Below are 9,256 nucleotides of genomic sequence, written 5' to 3'. Positions count from 1 at the left end.
CACTCAGGGAGGATGTCACAAAGGGAGGATGTGATTAAGACAGGATATGGAACTGAAATGTGATTAATCATTCAAAACAGGACACAATGATTCACAGGAACAACTTTTAAGATATTTTCATAGTTTTTCTTAACAATCTAACATTTTTATTTTTACAGAAAAAAAGGTTCAATCAAGCTGTTATATATTTACTTTTAGGCTTAAATGATCTTGAGTAGTGCGGTTTCTTAAGGATACATAACATAAAGCAAGGTTCCTGAAAGGAGCCAAGCTGTCTCTGTACACTTTGAAAACTTTTGTTTGTGAGCAAGCTCTCAATACCTAAAATGCTACATTGTTCTTAATATTCCTATATCCTTTCAGGAGGAAGGAGAGCATCTGGGTTAAACTGATTATATTTAGAGTTGGTTTAATGGGACTGCCACTGATCAACCCAGGGTCTGCGTATGCTGTCCCCAGCAAAGTGTATTTCCTAAAAAATCTGTGTCAATTTGAATAAGCCATGATACTCGGTGTTGTGTGATTATCCTCATACAACACTGAAAATTCTAATTTTCAAAACTGGAAAAAGTATGTTACAAGACTGAATCTTCCCATTTTATTCATTCAATCTGTATGCTGTTGTTGTTGTTGTTAAGTGTGGTCAAACTGGTTCTGCCTCATAGTGACACTGTGTAGGCTTTCCAAGGCGTGGTTGGTGGGTTTAAACCACCGACCTTGCAATTAGCAGTCAAATGCTTACACTATAGTGCCACACCAGGACCGTGTGTTGAACAAATAATCCAAGATGGTGGACTAGAAAAAGAATAATATGGCATCAGGATTAGAGAAAAGCTCATTAGCAATCTGCAGTATGTGGATGAAACAATCTTGCTTGCTGAAAATGAATATGATTTGAAGCACTTAAAGATTAAAGTAAAAGACTATCATTTTCAGTATGGATTACACCTGAGCAGGAAAGAAACAAGTCATAATAATAATCTTCACAACTGGAATAATTTTTAAAATAAATGAAGAAATAATTGAAATTGTCAATGATTCCACTCTACTTGAGTCGACAGTGAAGGTCCTTGCAAGTAGCAGTAAAGAAATCAAACAACATACTACATTGGACAAATCTGCTGCAAAAGACCTCTTTAAGGTTTATAAGTAAAGAAGTCACTTTGCTAACTACAATGTTTCTGAACCAATTCATGGTCTCTTCAGTCACCTCATAATTCATGCAAAACCTGGACAATAAAAAAAGGAAGACAGAAGAACTAATAATGCATTCAAATTATGGGGCATGCAAACAATATTTAATACAATATTTAATATATTCTGGGCTGCCAGAAGAACAAACAAAGGAATTAAAAAAAGAAAGAAAGAAAAAGAAAACCCCAAATACACTTTAGAAGCAAGGATAGTGTGACTTCAGATCACTTAACTTTGGACATGTAATCAGAAGAGAGCCATCCCCATAGAAGGTTGTAACACTTGGTAAAGTGGAGGGTAAAGAATACCATCAACTAGATGGTTGGTACAGTCAAAGTTGTGAGATGGTACAGGACCACACAGTGTTTTATTCTGTTGTACGTAGGCTTCACTATAATCTTACTTCACCTAACAACAACAGCATTGGGATTAAGTTGGGGGAGGGTGAACTCTCACAGTCATAAACACTCAATTCTAAGAATTCGGCTCACTAAGTCTGCTCATCTCTTGACTTTTGCTACTCTTTGCTCCAAGCTTTTCTGATTATTCAAGTCCCTCTTTCAACCTTATCTATTCCCCTTTGGTTTATTCTTGCTGTAGTTGTTGTTATAGTGTTTTACATGGCAACCTTTGCAGGCCCAAAGGCAATGTTGCTCTGTCCTGTGCCATCTTCATGATCACTGGTGTGTTTGAGTCCATTGTTGTAGCTCTCAATCCATCTCTTTGAGAGTTTATCTCATTTTAACTGACCCAAGTATACATTTTCTAGTGATTGGTCTTCTGATGTGTCCAAAGGAAGCAATCTAAAGTCTATCTACCCTTGCTTTAAGGAACATTATGGTTATATTCCTTCTAAGACTGATTTGTTCATTCATCTGGCAGTCCATGGTATAGTCAATATTCTTCATCAACATCACAATTCAAATACATCAATTCTTTTGTCTTTTTTATTGTCCAGCACTTAGATGTATAAGTATATGAGGCAATTGAAAAGACCATAACTTGGGTCTGGAGCACTTTCATTATTAAAGTGACATCTTTGCTTTTTTAAGCCAAGGTCCCTAATTACCAACCAAATACTAGATTTTACAGTTAAGTTTCATGCACCATCCCATGTATAGTAACATGATTTGTTTTTGTTCTATATATCTATGAGCCTCACAGATAAGAAGCAATACACTCATGATCCCTTCCTGGGCTTTCTGAGACTGATCAGTTTCCTTTCAGTTTTTGTCAGAGATTCTTTAAAATATTAGAAGGTACAGTAAAGGTCACCTAGTTTAAAACTGCAATTACTGTTCAAAGTTAGTCTACAATAATACATTACAAGAGTAGCAGAATAGCCCATTATAAGAGAAGCATAATATATGATAGTTCATTACTAGAATAATGTAATATCACACTTGCATCTTTGAACTAGTCTGGCTATTTCTGGCTATCAAAATATATTTTCTCATAATGAGCTAAACTATGTCTCCTTCTAAATCTGCCCAATGGTTTTAGTTGTGCCTTTAGGATCAAAAAGAATTTACCTGTTCCTTCTTCCACGTGGCATCCTTAAATGTTATCAATATAATCGATGCTGTTTTCCATCCTAATATAAGGGTCAATATAGATTATTTATTCCATCAATCCCTGGAACCTTGTTCTTTGCCAATTCTTTCAATGCACTTTGGACTTCCTCCCTGAGTATCATTGGCTCTTGATCATATGGTACCTCTTGAAATGGTTGAACATTAACCATTTCCTTTTGGTATAATGATTCTGTGTATTCCTTCCATCTTCTCTTGATGCATTCTGCATCACTCAATAATTTGCCCAGAGAATCTTTCAATAATGAAAGTCGAGGCTTGAATTTTTTCTTCAGTTCCCCCAGCTTGAGAAATGCTGACCGTGTTCTTCCCTTTTGGTTTTTTAGTTCCGAATCTTTGCATATTTTACTATAGTACCTGGTTTTGTCTTCTTGAGCTGATCTGATGGCGTCAAGTGTGACAGTGGTAGTGAGGTTGGCCCAGGATCGGACATTGTTTCTTTCTGCTGTGTCTGGGGTCTCTATGAGTCGGTTCCGACTCGATGGCACCTGACAACAACAACAACATAAATTTCCTAAGTCATTCAAAAAAATAACTTTTCAATTCTTTAATGTCCTGTAATGCTCTCAAATTGTGTACAGTTTTTCACTGTTCTTATTTAAGCAGAATGCTCAGAAACAGATTCAGCTCTCCTCAGTACTGGCTGGAACTGGTAAGAGGAGTAAATTTGTTTGTGTTTAGGTGCAGCTCTTGGATTCCATCTCTTCATTCTACATCCACAGAATGCGACCTCCAGCCTCTTGTTGAATTTAAGCTCATTCCGTGGCTCCTGTGATGTTTCTCCATTATTGTTGTTATGAAGTGCTGTAGAGTCAGTTCTGACCCATAACAACACTGCATAGGGTTTGTGAGGAGCAGCTGGTGAGCTTGAACAGCTGACTGTGTAGTTCAAACTGACTTTGCAGTCCAGCACATTAACTCACATGCCACACTCCTTCTGTAGGTGTTTTCAATTCAGCCTACTTGGGAAGAGTCTCGCATTCCTTTCATGCAACACCTATGCTTGAGTTTCTGCTCCTTATCTTTCCTTTTTATGGAAGGAAGGGCTAACGCTAATTCTTACAATAATTGTAAATGTAAAGAAGTATTTTTCATGCTTTCTGAGTACAGAGACTATCATGAAGCTTGTGCACATAAACCTGGTAATTGTCTACCACAAGAAAACAAACATATCATATTTCTTGAAGACTATTGAGAGTTCCAGTTCTTTACATTCTAGGGTTATATTCTAAGGTTTTCCAAAACTACAATCTGCCTAGAATGTCCCTATTGACCCTCATCATTCAGTCATGCTATCCATCTGACTTAGCAGTGGATCTTCTTAAAACTAAAGACGTCCCCTCTCCCAAGGATTCTGATTCAGATTCAGGTACTTATTGTTATAACTGTTGTTAAAGTGATTATTTTTAAACCCACAAGTGATCTTTGATCTACAACCAGAATTAAGAACAGTGCCCAATGCTCTGAAGTTCTTATTCCATCACATATTTATTAGTCATGAAATGTGGGAATGAGAGCTTCTTTTCCTCACTTGTTTTCTTCTAGTAAATGAAATATAAATAATACCTCTTTCATTGTTGCTGTTAAGCACCATCAATTCATGTCTGATTCACTGCGACCCCATTCAGGACTTCTGAGGAATAGTTGCTGGGTTTGAACCACTGACCTTTAAGTTCACAGTCTGGTGCTTATCATATAGTACTATATACCATGAGTCTTATTACATGGATTCCTTAATATTATTATATAAAACATTTAGCACTATACTTGACATACAATTAACATTAAATTCATGGCTCTATCTCTTAGTAAATTCTACCATTGAAATAAATGCCTATTTATACTATCTGCTATTGTTGTTGTTAGGTGACATCGAGTCGGTACTGACCCATAGTGACCCTATGCACAACAGAACAAAACACTGCCCGATCCTTGGCCAACCTCACTATTGTTGCCACGCTTGAGCCCATTGATCTGCCACTTTGCCAATCCATCTTGCTGGGGGTTTTCCTCTTCTTCTCGGACCCTCCATCTTACCAAACATGATATCCTTCTCCAGTGACTGGTCCCTCCTGAAAATAAGTCCGAAGTATGAGAGACAAAGTTTGGCCATCCTGGCCTCCAAGGAGCACCCTGGCTGTACTTCTTCCAAAACAGATCTATTGGTTCTTTTGGCAGCCCATGGCACTATTAAATATTCTCCTCCAACACCATAACTCAAAAGCATCAACTCTTTTATGGTCTTCTTTATTCACTGTCCAGCTTTTGCATGCATATGAGGTTATTGAAAATACCATGGCTTGGGTCAGGCGCACCTATGTCCTCAAACTGACATCTTCGCTCTTCAACACTTTAAAAAGGTCCTGTGCAGCATATTTTCCTTATGTAATATGTCATTTGATTTCTTGACTCCTGCTTCCATAAGTGTTGATAGTTGACCCAAGAAGAATGAAGTCCTTGACAACTTCAATCTTTTCTCTATTGATAATAATGTTGTTTATTCATATTTTAATGTAATTGGATCATATTTTTCCATATTTTTCATATAATTGGACTGTAAAGACATGACAAAGAAATACTATTGGCCTGATATTTCAAACCAATCTAGTATTCCTGAAAATTTTGCTCTGACAAGTATCTTAATAACCATTCAAACTTATTAATGTATAATTATTACTAAGAACCTTTAGTAAATTATACAAAATAATAAACAATAACAAAAAACATTCCCTAAAATGTCCTTCACAGAAGACCAAGCCAATAGGTAAACAATGAGATATTATCAAACAAATCTGTAAGCTCTAACATTTTCATTTCTTTGGGGTGTTTTGTTTGTTCCTTTCTTTGTTTGTTCCTTAAAAAAAAAATGTTTTTAAAAAGACCTCTATATTCTAATCGTAAAGCCCTGACATAAATTGTTGGTAGACTCACTTTTGCTGGGTGAGCTAATGTGATTACATTCAGTTCCCACTAAACAAAGGTCAGCCTGGGGCAAACCCCTGAGCCTGACCCACCACAGGGGTCGATAATGGCAGCTGCTCCATAATGTTTGTCCCTGTCATCAGATTGTATGTAGAGAGACAAAGCTGTGTTGTTATTGCTCTCTCCCCATTTACAGCATCCTTACAGCATATCTGACCATCCCAAAGACAGCAAATCTACTCATACCAGAGCTAGGAAAAAATAAAGTCCAATTCCATTTATTACAAATAAGAGAATTGGAGTCTCAAGAATAGAAATTGCTGGCTTTGGGTTACGCAATAATTTGGAGGTAGAACTAAAGACTGAGACATGACCTTTCCCAGTGCCATGCCATTTCAGATTACTTCCTTGCAAAAAATGCAGCTGAGTCCAGCATAAGAGTCCTGTGAAAATGCACTGTCTGCCAAATATTCTCTGAAATGCAAGAGCATATATATGCTATTCTCGCTCCAAAAGAAGTAAGGAGAATTATAAGCAACTGTAAGGTTTATCTGCAATGTTTTTCAGTGATTACTATGTCATTGTTACTTTCTGAATTATGCACAGTTTTCTCAATTAATGCACTGTAAAGTATTGTTCCTTCTCATGTCTCTCAAGAGTAAAAACGGATTCTATGTTACAGAAATTGATTCTTGGCAAACACAGTTCCTCATTCCTTGATTACAAGCTGCTATGAATGACAGAGCTTTATCTAGAGATAGCTTTGCAAAACTGGTTTACTATAGCAGGTTAAATGTGTAAAACACCTCAAAAATGTTTTGAATATCTTGCCCCACATACATAAAATACTTACATCCATTGTTGTTGTCTAGTTTAGTGCCCACTAGTCAGTTTTAACTCACAGACCCTGTATAAGGTTTCTGAGAAGTGGCTGGTGGATTTGAACCACCAACTTTGAAGTTCAAACTGACCTTACAGTCTAATACTTAGCTTACAAGACTCCATCGCTAACACTCAACAAACCAAAATACATGCTCCCACAATCTTTTTTATTTTTCTCTCTCTCCCTCAGCATTTCTGTCTTTCTTCCCACATCTCACTACTCTGATCTCCATCTTAATTGTGGGTGTGATTTTCTCCCTTACTGTCAAAAATTCCTTCCAATGTTGCTTTAGATTATGTAATTGTTGTCATTGTTGTTAAGTGCTATGGAGTTGGTTCTGGCCCATAGCGACCCTGTATTGGGTTTCCGAGTAGCAGCTGGTGAGCTTGAACCACTGACCTTGTGGTTCAAACCAGCTTTGCAGTCTGGCACATTAATCCACAGTGCCACACCTAATATATTCCGATAAATCAATCTCATGTCCAATTCATGGTAAACATTACTCAAAATATAACACAAAATAAATTTTATGTTAATTTTATAAACTCAGTAAAAGTTTATAACAGAGACTTCTAGCAAGATGGCAAACTAAGCAGGTGCACTACGTGGGTACTCTAAACAACAATACAAGAGTCCAAATGAAACAGACACAGATGAAAATCCTAGAACCCTGACCTTCAGAGGAAAGCTCATAGAAGTAGATTGAGTACTCACTGAGAGCGGGGATGGCGAGAGAGGGAGACTGACTGGTAAAAGGCTAGTAAGAAGCAGTGCAATCATCTAAATTTTTTGCTTTGGAAACAGAAGGTGGCTTGATAGGGTATATTCACATGGGAGATGGAAAAGGTGTGATTCCTTCTTTCTTTTCATGCTTCCAGAGGTGTAATCAGCTCCTACTTTGTCAAGCCCTAGTCCAGACCCTGTTTTTCAGGAGTACAGAGCCCAGCGCTTGAGAACCACACCAGTGTAAGGCAGGGGCCAGCTGCTCCAACTTGGTGCCCGGAATGAGGCATCTCAGCTCCAGAACTACAGAACCTTCAGAGCCATGAGTTGTTGTTGTTGTTGTTAAGTGCCGTCGAGTCGGTTCCGACCCATAGCGACCCTGTACAGGGTTTCCGAGGGTGTAAATCCTTACGGGAGTAGAAAGCCTCATCTTTCTCCCGCGGAGCGGCTGGTAGTTTCGAACCACTGACCTTAAGGTTCGCAGCCCGATTCGTAATTAATCTAGCAGAGACCCTAGTAACCAACAAACCTGTCCCCAGCTGCCCTGTTGTCCTAACAGACACTGAAACTAGCTCCTTCAAGGGCCTCCCCTAACTACTTCCAGATTGAGTACCCTTAACATAGATAATATGTATCAGAGCTCCATCTGAGGTCACATGCCTCCTGTTCCCACTTCATGAGCTCTTTGACTGACAGAAGCCCACCCCTCTCCACCCCCAGAGTTTTCTCTTCTCTAGGTTCAACAGCTGCACTGTTTTTTTGTTTTTGTTTTTGTATTTTCCTTTCATTGTTTCATTGTTCTTGCTTGTTTATTCTTTTCCTTTTTCTTCTCTTTTCATGCCCTTGAATTTTATCCTTTCTATCTCCACTTTTGGTTTTTCTTCTTTTCTCCTGTTACTCATTTCCCCTCTTCATTTTTTTTTTCCTTTTGAATTTTTCTTACTACTCTTTACTCTCTTTTTCTTTTCTTCTTCCCTCTCCTTAGTTTTTCTAACTATTTTTTTTATTTCCTTCATTTTCTATCTTATTTTTCTCTTCTATATCTCCATTTTCCTGTCCCTCTTTTCTCTTTTTATTTATTACATCCTTTTTTTCCTCATTGTTCCCTGTTTTTATTTATTTATTCTCCTTTATTATTTTCTCTTTTCATTGTTTATTGCTTATTCATTTATTTTGTTTTGTTTCTTGTGTGTGTCTGTGTTGGGTGGGGAAATTCTCCTCATTTCCACCCAACAAAAGACAGCATCCTTACCCACACAGCACAGCCACATCTATAATGTCTACAGCTCCAGCCAGTTGACAAAAGCCAATCTGAGCTTCTATAATACCTGACCAACAATAGACAACAGCCAGCACAGCCAAACTTACCCTAAACTGAGGTGCATGAATAGCAAATGGAGAATAGTGTATACACTTCCATTACCTAACTACACCCACTGGAGACAGCTGGTGATGGCCTAGGAACACATCAACATGCAACCCTTAATTCAATACAAATTCAACAACACCCCAATGCCCCTGAGACAACAGACTATTTGAGTTCATTTGAAGACACAAGTGAGAATGGCTCACACAAATGATCAAGATGCAGAGCCAGAAAACTTTTCACAGGAAGAAAAGAAAATAGAACTAAAAAAAGAAAAAGAATGATATTTAGATACATTCAAAGGATTGATAGAAAGATCAAAAAAAGCAGGAGAACTTAGAAAATCTATAGAGGAATTCAGGAAAACACTACAATAACAAAGAGACAAAATAAGTGCAAATTTTGAAATGATACAAAACCTGAAATTACAAATCCATAAAATTAATACTAAGATTTCAGAAATGGACAACACATTGAAAGGGCAAAGAAGTAGATTTGAAGTAATGGGAACCCGAATTAGTGAGCTTGAAGATGACTCTCTTAATACTAGTATGCAGTAGAACAATCCGGGGGGGG

The sequence above is a fragment of the Chrysochloris asiatica genome, unplaced genomic scaffold (genome assembly GCF_000296735.1).
Source record: "Chrysochloris asiatica unplaced genomic scaffold, ChrAsi1.0 scaffold00064, whole genome shotgun sequence".
Lineage (NCBI taxonomy): Eukaryota > Metazoa > Chordata > Mammalia > Afrosoricida > Chrysochloridae > Chrysochloris > Chrysochloris asiatica.
The sequence above is the reverse complement of the archived record's forward strand: the minus strand, read 5'-3'. Positions refer to the sequence as shown.